Source organism: Panthera uncia, assembly GCF_023721935.1.
Source record: "Panthera uncia isolate 11264 chromosome A1 unlocalized genomic scaffold, Puncia_PCG_1.0 HiC_scaffold_17, whole genome shotgun sequence".
In the NCBI taxonomy this organism is placed as follows: domain Eukaryota; kingdom Metazoa; phylum Chordata; class Mammalia; order Carnivora; family Felidae; genus Panthera; species Panthera uncia.
Window position 1 is genome coordinate 147,524,186 of NW_026057577.1, and position 17,466 is coordinate 147,541,651.

The 17,466-nt window shown below is 45.9% G+C and overlaps 1 pseudogene; it reads right to left on the reverse strand.

The window, feature by feature from the left end:
- Nucleotides 1-14,702: 14,702 nt before the first annotated feature.
- On the reverse strand, nucleotides 14,703-14,882 carry LOC125935923 (uncharacterized; annotated as a pseudogene).
- Nucleotides 14,883-17,466: the final 2,584 nt, after the last annotated feature.

Sequence of the window (17,466 nt, forward strand, 5' to 3'; positions counted from 1 at the left end):
TGATAAATAAATAAGTAATCATTAGCAACAAAAAAGGTAAAATATGCCCCAAATTATACAGAATCAATAATGCAGATCCTTGCTGTTTAATACAAAAGCCACTCGCCATATGCAGCTATTTAAATTTGAGTTAAGTAAAATGAAATGAAATTTTAAAGTCCGTTCCTCCATCATACTACCACAATTCCTGTGATCAGCAGCCCTATTTGAGTGCACGGTACCCCATCAGGCAGCATCGACAGAGAACATTTCCAGCATCACAGAAAGTTCTGTTAGCCAGCCCTGAAATACACAGTATCGATATGATGCCGTGTCTGTAGGAAAGATGAGACCAGTGACTATGAGAGAGTTCGAGAGTTCTAGTCTCATTACAGAAGAAATTAAAGTACCATTTTTTCAAATGTAGAAAGATTAAAAGTGCAGATAGGCTTTGCATTAAGTTTCCCTCCCCCCAAAATATAATTAAATCACAATAATTAAAGTCTTGGCTTTCTTGCGTTGTTTTTATTCCTCGCTGATTTAGGCATTTTTCCAGAACAATTTCATTGGTTCCAAAAATAGCCCTTCTTGGGATAAAATATTACTTAATAAATTCTTGCATATAAAAAGGCCCCGCATCTTATAAATATTTCATACACGTTTGCCAGTTTAGTTGTTTTTCTAAAGATATTTTTTTATTATTCTTTCTTTGTTTAAAATGTCCCGAACCATGAATATATCACATCCTGGGACTGCAAGATAAGGAATGTTTTTCTCTAGTCACACTGTTCTCTACGCCTGGGTTCGCCCTACTGTATAACTCAACTCCTTGGCCTGTGGACAGCTGTCCTGCGGCCATCAGGGCCTCGGGGCCGAGCTGTAAGGGTCTGAGTTTCTGCCTCAGGAAACCCTCAACTGAGGGCAAGCATCATATGAGCCTTGTTCCCAGATGTAGGTGGATTCAGGGAAAGGCGGGCTCCTGCGGGCTTAAGATGACAATTTGTGCTTTTCTCCTCACACAGAACTCATGTTTTATCCTCATGGAACTCATTTATTCAGCAAATAAATTTTGAGGATCAACCCAGCTTCCTGTCCTGCAAGAGGTGAGACAGGAGTCCGTGATGCCTCCACTAACAGCTTCAGAGGCCACTTTGAGCACGGGTGTCACGGCGGTGCACTGAGTTTCCAATTCCCCCCGTGACTGCGAGCTCCCTCCTCTCCCTTCCTTCCTCTGGCCTCCCCTTCTTAGGTGTCACAGTTCTTGCAAATCTCCCGGCAGAGTCTAACCAGGCGAGCCTATACGTGAGCACATATACCCTTTTTAGACTTTCAGACCTTGACCCTCACAGTTCAAGATGAGATCTATGTGCATCTGGAAGACTAACCATCACAGTCTCCTGTGATATTTTTCCCTGGGGACCAGGAGGCCTTTCCACTAAAAATGCTTAGTGACCTCACTACAACCCCAGGGTGGGAGCAGCCAATGCAGTGTGCCTTTCACGACAGGTGAGGCACAACATCTATCACCAAAGACTTGTCAACTAAGAAAACTAACACTTGCAAGGGCTAGTGTATCCTAGATGCTTGGTGTGTGTTAATTCAGTTAACTAGGAAACGAGGTGGCAGGCAGCACGATTGAGCCCTCAGTGAGTTCTAAGTACTGTGCACCTGTTAATTAAATTAAATGACTTTCATAAAACTCACAAAACTCATGGAAGTTGTTACCACGTTCTGGCCCATTTCACAGATGGAAAGAGTCACCTTGCTGGGCATACGGCCTGTGAGCGGATGCAGGGATGTGCACCCAGGAAATCTGAGTCCAGGGCACATTCTCAAGACAACCTCAAGCTATACCACCAAGAAGATTGGTAAGATTTTGACTTAGAGTGCAATAACAACTACTGCGATACATAAATCCTGCCCTGTGCTTTTGGAGTGACAAAGTGGAAGCAGTCACTTCCAGTGGAGGGAATCAGGACACTTTAGGACGCATGGTCAGTGGCCCCAAGACAAGCGTGAGAGACAGAAGTAGAGAAATAACTTCCACTACATTGGACGGCCTGTGTGATCTCAGCACACGGGAACACCCCCATATTGCCAGCTCTGCCTTCAGGCAGCACCACACCCCACCAGAACCCATCCTTGACACTTTCCTGCTCCCTCGGGGGAATTGGTGCACCCCTCGTTCCCAACCTGGAAGCCACTTCCCCTCGTTCCCAACCTGGAAGCCACTTCCCCTCGTTCCCAACCTGGAAGCCACTTCCCCTCGTTCCCAACCTGGAAGCCACTTCCACTATCAGATAAGGCCCCACTCCATCTGGCTCCTTCTCTACCACGCTAAAAACCCCTTCCTCAAAGTGTCTGCCCTCTTCAACAACAATCATACAGGGTGAAACAATACAAGATAAAACGAGTCTACATGTGCTCCTGGATTACAGAAATAATCAAAATAAGGCATTCAGTGGCTTAACATCTGTAACTCAGATGGTGAGAGCAAGTCTTCCTTGAAGCATCATTGAAAAAATATCCAATTAACTTGACACGCGAGACTGGCACGTGTTGGTGGTTCCAGGACCAGCCAGCCTGAGGAAGGAAACATGAGGAAGAAAATGAACTCTGACTGAGTCAAAGCAAAAAGTGTGGGCAGATATGCATCTAGCTCTTTCTGTATATTCTCTAGGCTGATACTTACTCCCCCAACCTCGATCAATTACACCCCAAACCCCAGATCCCAGTAAAATCCCTCCTCCACATTCGTGCCTTCAAAGGGAAATTTTTAAAAGGGAACAAATCTGAAAGTAGCAGGAATCAAAGGGCTTGACCCTCACGGGATACTTCAGCCACACCATCACTTTGCAATGAAGGCGAGAATCTTTAAGAAATGTGGCCCGAATTTGAGCCATATGGGTCTGAAAACTGGAGAATTGTGTCCTAATTCTAATAAAGTTAGTTTCATTTGTTCCATTCTTTTAAAGACTACCCAGCTTCACAAAGCAAATCCCAGCCCATGACCATTGAAAATGCGTTTAATGTGAGAGTTTTACAAGTACAAGTATGGAGTCCAAGGAATACTATACACTGTGGAGAGTCACCAAACGATGGGAAAGTCAAAACGTGTGCCGCTAACTTAGGAATGCATAGGTCACAGACCCTGCCCCGGCTCTCAGAATCCTAAAAGGAAGGAAGGACACATCACAAAAATCATTTTTAAAGCATTGGAAAGCTGCAGCATTAACACGGACTAAATGAACTGAAATCACAGAGAGAGGAAAATGGAGGACAAATGCCCACTTCTCCCTGGAAACAGCTTCCAGGTCTAGATACAAGCCCGGTCAGCAGACTTGGGCCAGGGAGTGGGTGCTGGCAGGAAAAGAGAATCCAGAAACACCCATCACTGGTGGTGAGGGGGCTACGGCGACAAATCATTCTGCAGGTGAGGGGTCCTAGTTTCTCCCACACAACGATGGCGGGCTTCTGTGGCTCGGGGGCCAGGGGAGGCAGGGCCTAAAGGGTGAGGCTAAAAGTTCCTGGAACCGAGAGTCAAATTCCATCCATCTCTAGGCAATTAGGAAGCAAAGACCCTCTGAGGGAAGGAGCTCGAAAAGAAAACAGGGTCAAGATGTAAGCCTGTGGTGAAGGGACACCAGGACCCACAGCTACTCTCCGGACACTGGACAGATTCGGGCTCAGCTGGAGGCTGAGAATGAGGCTTGGCCATTGGCAAACACTGCTGCCAGGAAGCAGAAAAATTGGCAAAGATTTTGGTGCTCAAGAGGGACAAAGTTAGAGGCTGGGGAACACCAGACAGTCATTCACTCCGTCAGGACACTTGCCAAATTCTGGCTAGAGTCAACCTACCTCTGCTCCCAGGGCCTCAACTAAGAGCATGGGAAGCCTTTGCTTCCTCAGTTCTGAGGGTTTGTGGGTGATACAGTCCAGCTCTCCAAACCCCTGACCCCCTCCCCAGAAGCTCCAAAGCCCAGTCCTTGATTGGATCTGGGTAATCAGCCTCCTCTCTCAATCATCCCTTTCTCAGAGGAAGACAGAGAACTTTCTTTACTGGAAGATAACACAATAGGAATCTTTACAGTCTTTTGTATATAATATTTAGCGTACAAAAAATAATTACTAGCCATGTGAAAGGAGAATACAAAATGCTAAATAATTAAAAAAAAAAAAAACCAACAACAGAATGAGAGGTACCTCGGTGGCTCAGTCAGCTGAGCATCCAACTTCAGCTCAGGTCATGATCTCACAGCTCATGGGTTCGAGCCCCACATCGGGCTCTGTGCAAACAGTTCAGAGCCTGGAGCCTGCTTCAGATTCTGTGTCTCCCTCTTTCTCTACCTCTCCTCTGCTCACACTCTGTCTCTCAAAAATAAAGAAACATTAAAAAAATGTTTAAAAATTTTTAAAACAACAGAATTAAATTTTCAGATGACCCAGATACTGGAGATAGTAGACAACTGCTTAAAAATAACCGTGAGCAGGGGCGCCTGGGTGGCTCAGTCGGTTACGCGGCCGACTTCAGCTCAGATCATGATCTCGCGGTCTGTGAGTTCGAGCCCCGTGTCGGGCTCTGTGCTGACAGCTCAGAGCCTGGAGCCAGTTTCCGATGCTTTTTTTTTTTTTTTTTTTTTTTTTTTTTTTTTTTTTCTGTCTCTCCTTGTCTCAAAAATAAATAAAACGTTAAAAAATAAATAAATAAATAAATAAATAAATAAATAAATAAATAACCGTGAGCAATATGCCCAAGAAAACAGAAGAGGGGATGCCTGGGGGGCTCAGTCAGTTAAGTGTCAGGCTCAGGCTCTTGGTTTCAGCTCAGGTCATGATCTCACAGTTTGTGAGTTCGAGCCCTACATCAGGCTCTGCACTGACTGTGCAGAGCCTGCTTGGGATTCTCTCTCTCCTTCTGTCTCTGCCCCTCCCCTGCTCACACACGTGCACTCTCACTCTCTGTCTCAAAATAAAATAAACTTAAAAAAAAAAGAAAACAGGAAATAAGAGACAGTATGAATGAAATGATGGCAAATTGCAATTGAAAATTGGAATTTAGTTTTAAAAATAATAGGTATTGCAGAATTTAAAGCCACAAAATCCAAAATTAAGAATTCAATGAATAGTTTTAACGGCAGTTGGGACACAGAAAATCTCCAGAATTCATGACCTGGAAGGCACCCAAACTGAAAGATCGGGATTAAAATGTAAGAAAAAATATTTTAAAAAATTAAGAGACACGTGTGATATACTCAAAAGCGCTAAATTAATATAATGGGATTACCAGAAAGACAGGGGAGAGAACGAAGGAGAAAGAACATTCAGAGAGATATGACCGAGAACAATCTGAACTGACAAAAGACATCAGCCCACACATTGGAGAAATGCAGTAAACTTCAAGCTAAACAAATAAACAGAATGCCACGGATGCGTCTCCTCAATGTCAGGCTGCTGAAAATCAAGGAAAAAAAGAAAACCTTAAAAGCAGCCAAAGAAATAATACTTTGCCTTCAAATAAGCAAAACTAAGACAAAAATCTGATGTCTCAAAAGAAATGGTAGACACAGAAAATAATGGGAAATTTATGATATTAAATGCAAGTATTAAAGGAAGAATAAAGGCTGAAAAATCAATTATTTAAGTTTCCATTGCAGGAACTGGGCAGAGGGGCGGGGAGTTGGGGGTGGGGAGAAAGGATTAAATTGCACTTATGAGGAAGAAAAATAGGGGCACCTTTGTGGCTCAGTCTTGATTTGGCTCAGGCCATGATCTCCCGGTTCATGAGTTCGAGCCCCAAATCGGGCTCTGTGCTGACAGCTCAGAGCCTGGAGCCTGACTCAGATTCTGTGTCTCCCTCTCTCTCTGCCCATCCCTTGCTTGCACTCTCTTTCAAAAATAAATAAAAACATTAAATTTTTTTTTCAAAAAGCAATCAGTCCAATTCATAATGTTATCATAAAATAAACTAAGGAGAAAAAATCATATTTTTAATTCAAGGGATGTAAACAGCAACATTTGATACAATTTAAGCTGATTTATGATTTTTAATAACTCAAACTAGCAATAGGGCCAAGATAGACGAGATTCTTCTGGGAGGCTGACAAAATCCTATTTCTTAATGTGGGTGATTGTTGCAAGGGTTTTTAATCTTCAAATAACTCACTAATCTAAAAATGTATTTTTAAAAAGGAAGAAGTTAGCAAGATACCCTGAATATCATGAATCCCATTAGGAACTCACTTTTTCCAAACTGTGCTGCGTGTCTCTTCCTGTGTTCAGAACTGAAGTTCATCCCTACACCCTACATGACCTTTAAATTTAAGTGAAACAACCCTTATGAAGTCTTGCTTTGCAAAAATGCTCAGCTACATGATTAACTAGTTTAGTAGGTGAAAAAAAAAAGTGTTACATCGTTCAAGTGAGCGGCTGAACTGAAGAACCAATAAGATTTTCTTAAAGGATCAGAGATTCGCTTGGTTTTCTTTCTTTAATATTTTTTTTATTTTTGAGAGACAGAGCGTGAGCAGGGGAGGGGCAGAGAGAGGGGGACACAGAATCTGAGTCAGGCTCCAGGCTCTGAGCTGTCAGCACAGAGCCCGACCTGGGGCTCGAACCCACAAACCATGAGATCATGACCTGAGCTGAAGTCAGACGCTCCCAATGACGGAGCCACACAGGTACCCCAGAACCAGGAAGACATCAACGTGAATGTGGTATTTTCCAGATGAGGCAGAACATCTCTTCACCTCCATGAAGTCAACGGAATATAATACTTATTTTTTCCCAGGGCAGCCACGAACCCGGAGGAACTTTGGAAAACACGGTCATTTGCTCTAATTACATAGTTCTCAGAAATCGTCTGTGAACATTCGTGTTGTTTTTCCAAAAGGCAAGGTTCAGCTTGAGCAGGAGCTCCGTGGGGTGGCCCAGGTGTACCTCAGGATGCACACCCACCGTTCAGGTGAGCTCCACACACGTGAGTATCTCCTGCCTCCATTCCATCTTTACACATCACTTACGGCTCCTCCCACTCACCCCCTGAGCCAGGAGGGTTGGGGACAAGCCACAGCGGTGCCACATTTACAACTTGCCCAGCACAGATTGCATTTGTCCATTTCCTAGGTAGCACAACAGCGGCCAAGCACATCTTTAGAATCCAACAGCCCCGTTAGATCTGAATGCCAGGATCGTGGCATTCTGTACATTGCATCCAAACCAAATAGATTTCTTGCAGGCACATGTCCTGTGTCCCCTTCCTCCTAAACGGCCTCAACAGCATTTCAAAGTTTTGATGACACAGATCCAAGTTAATACCACTTGCTAAAAATCAGAGATGAATGTAAGAATGTTCCTGGTAGCTTTAAAATAGCCCCAAACTGGAAACAGCCCAAGGGTACATCAAGAGGAAAGAAGAATGTGTTCTGCTGTATTCGGACAATGGAATATAACACGGCGTCTTTATCCATTCAGGCTAGTAACAGGACAGCAAAGACCAGGTGGCTTCAACGACAAGCACGCGTTTCTCACAGCTCCGGAGGCTGGAGGTCCGAGACCAAGGTGCCACAGATGGGGTGGTGATGCCCTGCTTCCAGGTTTGCAGATGGCTGACTTCTCCTTGTGTCCTCACGTGGTGGAGAGCCGAGGGAGAGCTCTGGTCCCTTCGTCCGCTGATAAGGGCACTGCTCCCAGTTATGAGGGCTCCACTCTTATAACCTAATCGCCTCTCAAAGCCCTACCTCCTGATACTATCATATTGGGGGTTTAGGCTTCAACATATGAATTTGGAGCGGGGGTGGGGGGACACATTCAGTCCCCGGCACACAGGGATGAATAAAACCTGAGCCACAACATTATGGATGAATTTCAAAGACACAGTGGAGTGGAAGAAGCCAAATGGAAAAGAGAAGATCCTGTGTGATGCCACCGACCCCAAGTCCAAGACGAGGCAAAGCCAATCAATGATGCCAGAGGTCAAGACAGGCGTTACTCTTGGGGGACACAGGGTAGTGCCTGAAAAGGAGTACGAGGAGGCATTCCAGGGGGCTGGCAAACTCTGTGTCTTGCTCTGGCTGGTGGTTAGTTGCATGGATGGGTTCAGCCTCTGAAAATTCACATGGCTGCACATGCAATGGTGGGGGAAATAAAAAATAATAATAATAAAATTTTAAAAATAAAAATAAAATAGGGGCGCCTGGGTGGTTCAGTCGGTTGAGGTCTGACTTCAGCTCAGGTCATGATCTCACAGTCCGTGAGTTCGAGCCCCGCGATGGGCTCTGTGCTGACAGCTCAGAGCCTGGAGCCTGTTTCAGATTCTGTGTCTCCCTCTCTCTCTGCCCCTCCCCTATTCATGCTTTGTCTCTCTCTGTCTCAAAAATAAATAAATGTTAAAAAAAAAATTTTTTTAAAAATAAAAAATAAATGAGCTCATCAGGAATTTTGAAATTCCTGATGGGAGCTGTAGGCACCCTGCTCCCTTCCCAGCTGCAGGTATAACACAGCCAAAATTACAATTACAATGCTATTTTGGGAAGCTTCTGTGGCCTCAAGCACCATTAGGGATCCCACAGCATTTGAACACAGGATCACAAAACCCTGGGACCAGCAGATCGAAGAGATCGTATAAGTCAAACCCTTCCTACGGTTTCAGAAGCCAACACACTGAAACTTCTGTGAATCCATAAATGTTATCTGGGGAAGCAACCCCTTCGGTCGCAGAGCCCATCCCTGGGTGGACACCAAAAATGCAGAGAACTTTAAAACGTGGACATCCCGGCTCAAACCCAACCCAATTAAATCCTGATCTCTGGGAACGAGGCCCCATCGTAATAGTTTCACAAGCTCCCAGGCGAGTGTCGGGAACGGCCAGGGGTGGAGAACGGCCACGCCAGACTCTCAGAGCATGGACACCTGAAGTTCACGTTCCATCCATCTACTCGGCCCCCCGCAGAGCCCTGAAGCAACGGGCCCTGGCGGGGTAATTCTGTCGGGCTTGTGGGGGGGTGGGGAAGAGGCAGAGCCCAGTGTGTGGGGATCCACACATCAGGCTCCCAGCGAAGGCACCACCCACAGCGCAGCCCGCCTGCACCCCCGACACCAGCTGCCCTGCAGCAGGAGCGAAGCGGCTCTGCTCTGGGTACGAGGGTTCCTGGCACTTCCTTGCGACTCATAGCCAGCGCGGTGCCTTACATAACCCAAGGAGATGCTTTCTTAAAGTTCAAAGTCTAAATGGATCTGGCACCGCAAGAAATTTAGCACAAATTTGGTGAAGATCCGTAAGTCTCTCTTGCTCGAGGCAGGGCTCCAGGTCAGGTGTGCGCACACACCATGCACAAGATTCCCGAGCTGGCGGCTCCCACCCAAATATACCACCTCCGCCGAAACCCAGCTAGGCGACGTCTGGGCCCCTTCCCGGGAAGGGAGGGACTGGCGCTGTCCTCAGACACCGTCTCGGGGTGTTCCCTACCTGCACAAAGACTGCCGCCAGCAACACACTTGCACCCTCATAGGGCATGGGCCCCCCCACCCCCGACCGGGAGCCACGTTCTCTCACAGAACTGGGGACACAGCCATCAGGTTTGTAACTGAGACTCTTGCAAAGCCATTGGCTAATAATAATGATGATGATAATGTTACCAAAGTCTAGACCCCACTGAGAAACTACCCAGAGATTAGTGGCAGCATGTGGGTTTGGAGTCAGATCTTTTGGGTTACGAAGATGGTGCATTTTCATGAATGTTCCGCTGCTTTCTACATCGTCTTTCATTAGAACTTTAAGAGACTGAAGATTCAGTTAACAGTGCCTTATTTAACTCATTCATTCCTTCCTTCTCCAACCGGCTTTCAATGAGCACCCATCGCATACGAAGCACTAAGGTGTTGGGGGTCACTTGACATAACAGCACCTACGTTTACCCCCTCAATTTGGAAAGAGACTACTGAACTGGGAGAGAGGGCCAGGAGTCAGGCTGACGATGAAAACACCACCCTGAGCACTGGGAAGGCTGGAGGAAGCAGGTGCGTCAGCAGAGGACGTCGGGAACTCTCTGAGCCTCTCCTGAGCAGAACTTAACCCAGATATGCACGCCCGCCCTTCCAGGACGCACCCCCCACCCCCCACCCCACGGAGGAGCAGTGGAGGAGAGACCTTCTCTGCAGAACTCGAGGAGAGAGAAAGCCAAGTCCAGGGGCTGAGGCATGCCCAAGGCCTCCCCTCCTCTCGGGGATGAGTCGGAGCCAGGAGGGAGCAGAGACAGAGGGGCGCTCACCAATGGAAGCTCCTCCAGGAGAGAGGGAAGGAGGCTGGGCAGTCTCAACACGCACTGTGTGGTCAGGGTCCGGGTGAGGCTTTCCCCCGGCCCCGCCCCAGCCCCCACAGCCGGGGCCTTGCCGGGAAAGCCACTACCTCCTCTCTATCCTCCCCACTCTGTCCGTCTCATTTGCAAGCATCCTTCCTCTGACTGCTGCCCTCAGCCCGCCCCCCTGCTTCTGTCTCCAGCAACGCTTCAGTCCTCCGACCCCTGCTTCCTCCGTGTCCAGTAAATGCTGGGACCCGTTATTCCCACTCCACGGAGGCGTGCTCACTTCATCAAAGGCACAAAACCGCAAGCAGGGTCCAACACGCCGGGTGTGTTCGGCGCCTCCACTCGCAGGGCTGAGTGTGGCGGGTCTCCCTGGCATTGGGCAAGCCTGCAATCAACCTGCTTTCCCGGCCTGCCCACGAGCTCAGCCCCCCGCAGGCTCCCTCCTCCTGACACTTCAGCCGAAGCTCTCGCTTGCTTATTTATTGTTGTTTGCCTGTCCTCCCCGCCTCCCCCCCACCCACCCAAACTGGGGTCTCTATGGCTACCAGACAACAGGGAAGCATGCCCCACGTGCGAACGACCCCACAGGTAAGTTTGTGGTCAGACAGGGAATCTGTTCCATCGACAGTTAGTGAGGATGAGACCCGTGCTTCAGACACAGGGCGGGATTCCATGTCCCCTCACACCGTTCCTTGCCTGCCCCAAACCATTCCCACCTGCCTCCCCAGCAACTGACCCCCAGTTTGGTTCAGCCACCAGGCAGAGGTCCCTTCATGGCAGAGAAGGCGGGATCGTCCCTGACAAGCCGGAAGCAGGTGACCGATGCTGGCCAAGGAGACGTGAGGGGAGTCTGCTGGCAGAAGAGTCTCTGAAATACCTTCTCCTCCCCTGTAAAAGAGCCTGCCAGGAGAAAGCCTCCCCAGTCCAGCTGATTTTGCTCCCCTTTCTGGGGGCTGATTTCAGGGTGTCGTGGACTTGACTGTCAGGTCGCTCTGATGGTCGTGTCAACCTGGAACCTAGGCGTGCAGGAAGCATGCACAGGGTACCTGCTGATCCGTGAGCCAGGCACAGTGGAGAGAGACGGGTGGGGCCCTGAACTAGCCCAGAGGGTGGAATCAGGAGCGCTGAGGTCGGCACTCTGGGCCACGTCAGACCTCCCAGCCTCTGCCCACACAGCCTCTTCCTCGTGCCTCACTTTCCCCGGGCAGCCTGCGCTGCACTGGGTCGCCATGCCTTTGCTACCCCAGTCCGGGGCATCGAAATCCACTTGTCCAGACTAGACTGCCATGGATTGGGGGCACTGAGTCAGTGCCACACGCAGTCCCCATCCCTGCTCCCTGCCACCTCCCTGTGGCCATGCTGCCCTGAGACCGCACATGATGTTTTAAGCCTCAATTATGAACAGAGGCTTGAATTGTTATTTGCAGAGCTTATCGGTTTCAGTGCTAGCTTGCAGTGACCCTAAGTCACGCTCAACTGGATGCCTTGGTTCTGACACGGTGCTTAGGCTAGTCCCCTGGCAGACCCAGGAGTGGGGAAGCAAGGGGTAGCGAGAGTTCTGCGGGTGCCAGGAAAGTGGGCCCTCAGCTAATGCAGGGGCTGAGGTGGAAAAGACCAGGAGGTGTTTCTGGGCAAAGTAAAACAGGCTTTATTTCCCAATGTAGCACTTGTTTTCCTCTGAAAGCCTGTGTCTCAGCCTTTGGGGGTGCAACACCACACAGTATCTGTCACAACCGCTCAACTCCATCACTGTGTCGTGAAAACAGCCCAAGACAATATGTAATCAATAGGGTTGCGTTCCAGTACAAGCATATTTATAAAAACAGGCAGGGGCGCCTGGGTGGCTCAGCTGGTTGAGCGTCTGACTTTGGCTCAGGTCGTGATCTCTCAGTTCGTGAGTTCGAGCCCCGCGTCAGGCCCTGGGCTGACAGCTCGGAGCCTGGAAACTGCTTTGGATTCTGTGTCTCCCTCTCTCTCTGCCCCTCCCCTGCTCACATTCTGTCCCTCTCTCTCTCTCTCTCCCTCTTTCTCAAAAAATAAATAATCATGGGAGGGGCCAAGATGGCCAAACAGCATGGAAGTTTTTTGCGTGTCTCGCATCCGTGAAATACGGCCAGAGAAACACTAAACCATCCTGCACACCTAGAAAACGGTGTGCAGGATGTTGTGTTAATCAATGGTGTTGTGTTAATCAACACAACAATCTGCACAACTGGAACCACAGAATTCAGCAGGTATGCGGCACGGAGAGCTGACTTTGGGGAGCCAGAAGGTGCTTTTGTGAGCGGAGAGAGGACAGAGACTGGGGGGACGGGGGAGAATACGGGAAAAGCACTCCCCCCAAAAGCAGCTGGAGAGAAAGTGGAAAAGTGGAAACAGCCGCAGGGACTGAACTAAAAAGGGAGAAGGGAGAAAGGCGAGGGTTCAAATTCCATTAAGACTGTAAACAAGGGGAGCGCAAGGGCTGCAACTCCGCAGCTCCCTACCTGGCGGTGCTCTGGTGGGAAGGGCGAGTCCCCGGGAGCCGAGTGGGGTCCGGGAGGTTCTCGGGCCACACGGGGAGAAGCGGTTCCACTGCCGGAAGGACAGTTGGTGGAGACTGTTGAAGCCCCCCGGTCCCGGCAGACCCCGGAAGGCGGCCACGTTCGCTGGTGCTGGAACAAGGTCGTTGAGGGTGAAGCCTGGTGCCAGGTGTGTGTTGCGATTTTCCATCATCCCTGAAAAGCTGCTGCTACGCTGTCTCGCGAACTTTTTTGGGGGGGTGCTGGCAGCAGCAGGGTCCCGCGGGCGTTCCTGGGTGCGGCCGACCCTCTGCCATTGCTCGGGAAGACCCTCCCGCAGAGGGGCGGAGCGGGTCAAGGCCGCGGTCCTTGGGGAGTAAGGGGCCGGGGAAAACAGCCGCATCTGAGACAAAACTCGGGAGAGAGGTGCTGCTGGGGGCTTGGTCATGGGCGGTGAAACAGCGGGGAGTGGACGAGAGCTGAAGATGGAGGACGGTTGCGTGATTGCTGACCCAGGAGAACAGACCGGGTGGCTGGGCGACGCCATTTTTACCGTTCCCGCGCAGGCGCATACGCACCTACGAGCGCCCCAACACTCCACCCCAGGAGTCTACCAGCGCCATCTGGTGGAGAGCGGAGCCGTTACACTGAGCCCCGCCCAACTGGGCCAACCTCGCTCTTCAAGAGCAGAAGTCTCACCGTCTGCTTAGTTTACAGACTATAAAGAGCTACATAGACTGACTTCTAGGGGAAATGAAGCAATTTCAGTTGTATTTCAGTCTGTTCACCAATCCAGCTATTCAATTCTCTTTCTTTTTTTTCTTTTTTCTTTATTCTCTTTTTTGTTTCTTTTCTTTTTCTTGAATACAGAAAAACATTCATTTTTATTTTCAATTTTTATTAAAATATTTTTAAAATTTTTTTCTACTATATTTTTTACTTTTGTGTAAATTTTTTCAAATTCTATTTTACTTCCATCATTTCATTTTAGTCGACTTCAGTGTATTCATTTTTTCAAATTTTCAGATGATTTCCTTTTTCTTTTTTTCCCCCTTTTTTCTCTAATCTATCAAGCCCCTTTCAGTATCCAGACTTAAACACACCTAGGATCTAGCATCATTTATTCGATTTTTGAGTGTGTGTGTTTGTTTTTAATTATTTAATTTTAATGGTTTCTAATTTTAATTTTTTTTACCTCATTAATTCCTTTTCTCCTTTCAAAATGACAAAACAAAGGAATTCATCCCAAAATAAAGAGCAGGAAGAAATGACAGCCAGGGACTTAACCAACATAGATACAAGCAAGATGTCTGAACCAGAATTTAGAATCATGATAATAAGAATACTAACTGGAGTCCCTTTCTGGGGAGATAAAAGAAGTAAAAGCTAGTCAGAATAAAATAAAAAAATGCTATAACTGAGCTTATCTCCAATGGAGGCCACAGTGGCAAGGATGGATGAGGCAGAACAAAGAATCAGCAATACAGAGGACAAACTTGTGAAGAATAATGAAGTAGAAAAAAAGAGGGAAATTAAGGCAAAAGAGCACGATTTAAGAATTAGAGAAATCAGTGACTCCTTAAAAAGGAACAACCAGAATCATAGGGGTCCCAGAAGAGGAAGAGAGAGAAATAAGGGTAGAAGGGTTACATGAGCAAATCATAGCAGAAAACTTTCCTAACCTGGGAAAAGACACAGACATCAAAATCCAGGAACACAGAGGACTTCCATTAGATTCAACAAAAACCAACCATCAACAAGGCATATCATAGTCAAATTCACAAAATACTCAGGCAAGGAGAGAATCATGAAAGCAGCAAGGGAAAAAAAGTTCTTAACCTACAAGAGAAGACAGTTCAGGTTTGCAGCAGACCTATCCACAGAAACTTGGTAGGCCAAAAAGGAGTGGCACGATATATTCAATGTGCTGAATCCGAAAAATATGCATCCAAGAATTCTCTATCCAGAAAGGCTGTCATTCAAAATAGAAGGAGAGATAAAAAGTTTCCCAGACAAACAAAAATTAAAGGAGTTTGTGACCATTAAACCAGCCCTGTAAGAAATTTTACACTTGATCTTAGCCAAAAGGCCGAGAAGCGATAGCCCTGTAAGAAATTTTAAGGGGGACTCTCTGAGGGGAAAAATGATGAAATATAAATAAATAAATAAATAAACAAACAAACAAACAAATAAATAAATACCAAAAGCAAGAAAGACTAGAAAGGACCAGAGAACACCACGAGAAACTCCAACTCTACAAGCATCAAAATGGCAATAAATTCATATCTTTCAGTACTCACTCTAAACGTCAATGGACTCAATGTTCCAACCAAAAGACATAGGGTAACAGAATGGATAAGAAAACAAGATCCATCTATATGCTGTTTACAAGAGACCCACTTTAGACCTAAAGACACCTTCAGATTGAAAATAAGGGGATGGAGAACCACCTATCATGGTCAACAAAAGAAAGCCGGAATAGCCATACGTATATCAATCTAGACTTTAAAATAAAGACTGTATTAAGAGATGCAGAAGGGCATTATATCATAATCAAGGGGTCTATAGACCAAGAAGACCTAACAATTATAAACATTTATGTGCCAAATGTGGCAGCACCCAAATATATAAATCAGTTCATCACAAACATAAAGAAACTCATTGATAGTAATACCATAATAGTAGGAGACTTCAACACCCCACTCACAGCAATGGACAGATCATCTAATCAAAAAATCAACAAGGAAACAATGGCTTTGAATGACACAATGGACCAGATGGACTTAACAGATATATTCAGGACATTTCATCCTAAAGCAGCAGAATATACATTCTTCTCCAGTGCACATGCAACGTTCTCCAGAATAGACCATATACTGGGACACAAATCAGCCCTAAGTAAGTACAAAAAGATCGAGATCATACCGTGCATATTTTCAGACCACAACGCTATGAAACTCAAAATCAACCACACGAAAAAAATTGGAAAGGTAAGAAATACTTGGAGACTGAATAACATCCTACTAAAGAATGAATGGGCTAACCAAGCAGTTAAAGAGGAAATTAAAAAGTATATGGAAGTCAATGAAAATGATAGCACCAGAACCCAAAACCTCTGGGACATAGCAAAGGTGGTCATAAGAGGAAAGTATATAGCAATCCAGGCCTTCCTAAAGAAGGAAGAAAGATCTCAGATACACAACCTAAACTTATACCTTAAGGAGTGGAAAAAAATAAAACCCAAAAACAGCAGAAGACAGGAAATAACAGAGATTAGAGCAGAAATTAACGCTATCGAAATGAAAAAACAAACAAACAAACAAACAAACAAAAAAAACCAGTAGAACAGGTCAATGAAACCAGAAGCTGGTTCTCTGAAAGAATTAACAAAACTGATAAACCACTAGACAGTTTGATCAAAAAGAAAAAGGAAAGGACCCAAGTAATAAAATCAAGAATGAAAGAGGAGAGATCACAACCAACACAACAGAAATAAAATAATAAGAGAATATTATGAGCAATTATATGCCAATAAAATGGGCAATCTGGAAGAAATGGACAAATTCCTAGAAACAAATTCACTATCAAAACTGAAATAGGAAGAAATAGAAAATTTGAACAGACCTATAACCAGTAAAGAAATAGAATTAGTAATCAAACATCTCCCAAAAAACAAGAGTCCCAGGCCAGATGGCTTTCCAGAGGAATTCTACCAAACATTTAAGGAAGAGTTAAACACCTATTCTCTTGAAACTGTTCCAAAACATAGAAATGGAAGGAAAACTTCCAAACTCTTTCTATGAATCCAGCATTACCTTGATTCCAAAACCAGACAGAGACCCCACTAAAAAGGAGAACTATAGACCAATTTCCCTGATGAACATGGATGCAAAAATCCTCAACAAGATATTAGCCAATCGGATCCAACAATACATTAAAAAAAAATTATTCACCACGACCAAGTGGGATTTATACCTGGGATGTAGGGCTCATTCAATATCCGCAAAACAATTAACGTGATTCATCACATCAATAAAAGAAAGGACAAGAACCATATGATCCTCTCAATAGATGCAGAGAAAGCATTTGACAAAATACAGCACCCTTTATGGATAAAAACCCTCAAGAAAGTAGGGATAGGAGGAGCATACCTTGAGATCATGAAAGCCGTATACAAAAGACCCAATGCTAATATCATCCTCAATAGGGAAAAACTCATTGATGGTAATAGGGGTGTCTACTCCTGCCACTGTTATTCAACATAGTATTGGAAGTCTTAGCCTCTGCAATCAGACAACACAAAGAAATAAAAGACATCCAAACAGGCCAAGAGGAGGTCAAACTTTCGCTCTTTGCAGAAGACATGATACTGTATATGGAAAACCCAAAAGATTCCACCAAAAAACTGCTAGAATTGATTCATGAATTCAGCAAAGTTGCAGGATATAAAATCAATGCACAGAAATTGGTTGCATTCCTATACACCGACAATGAAACAACAGAAAGAGAAATCAAGGAATCGATCCCATTTACAATTGCACCAAAAACTATAAAATACCTAGGAATAAATCTAACCAAAGAGGTGAAAAATCTATACACTGAAAACTATAGAAAGCTTATGAAAGAAATTGAAGACACAAAAAAATGGAAAAAGATTCCATGCTCCTGGATAGGAAGAACAAATA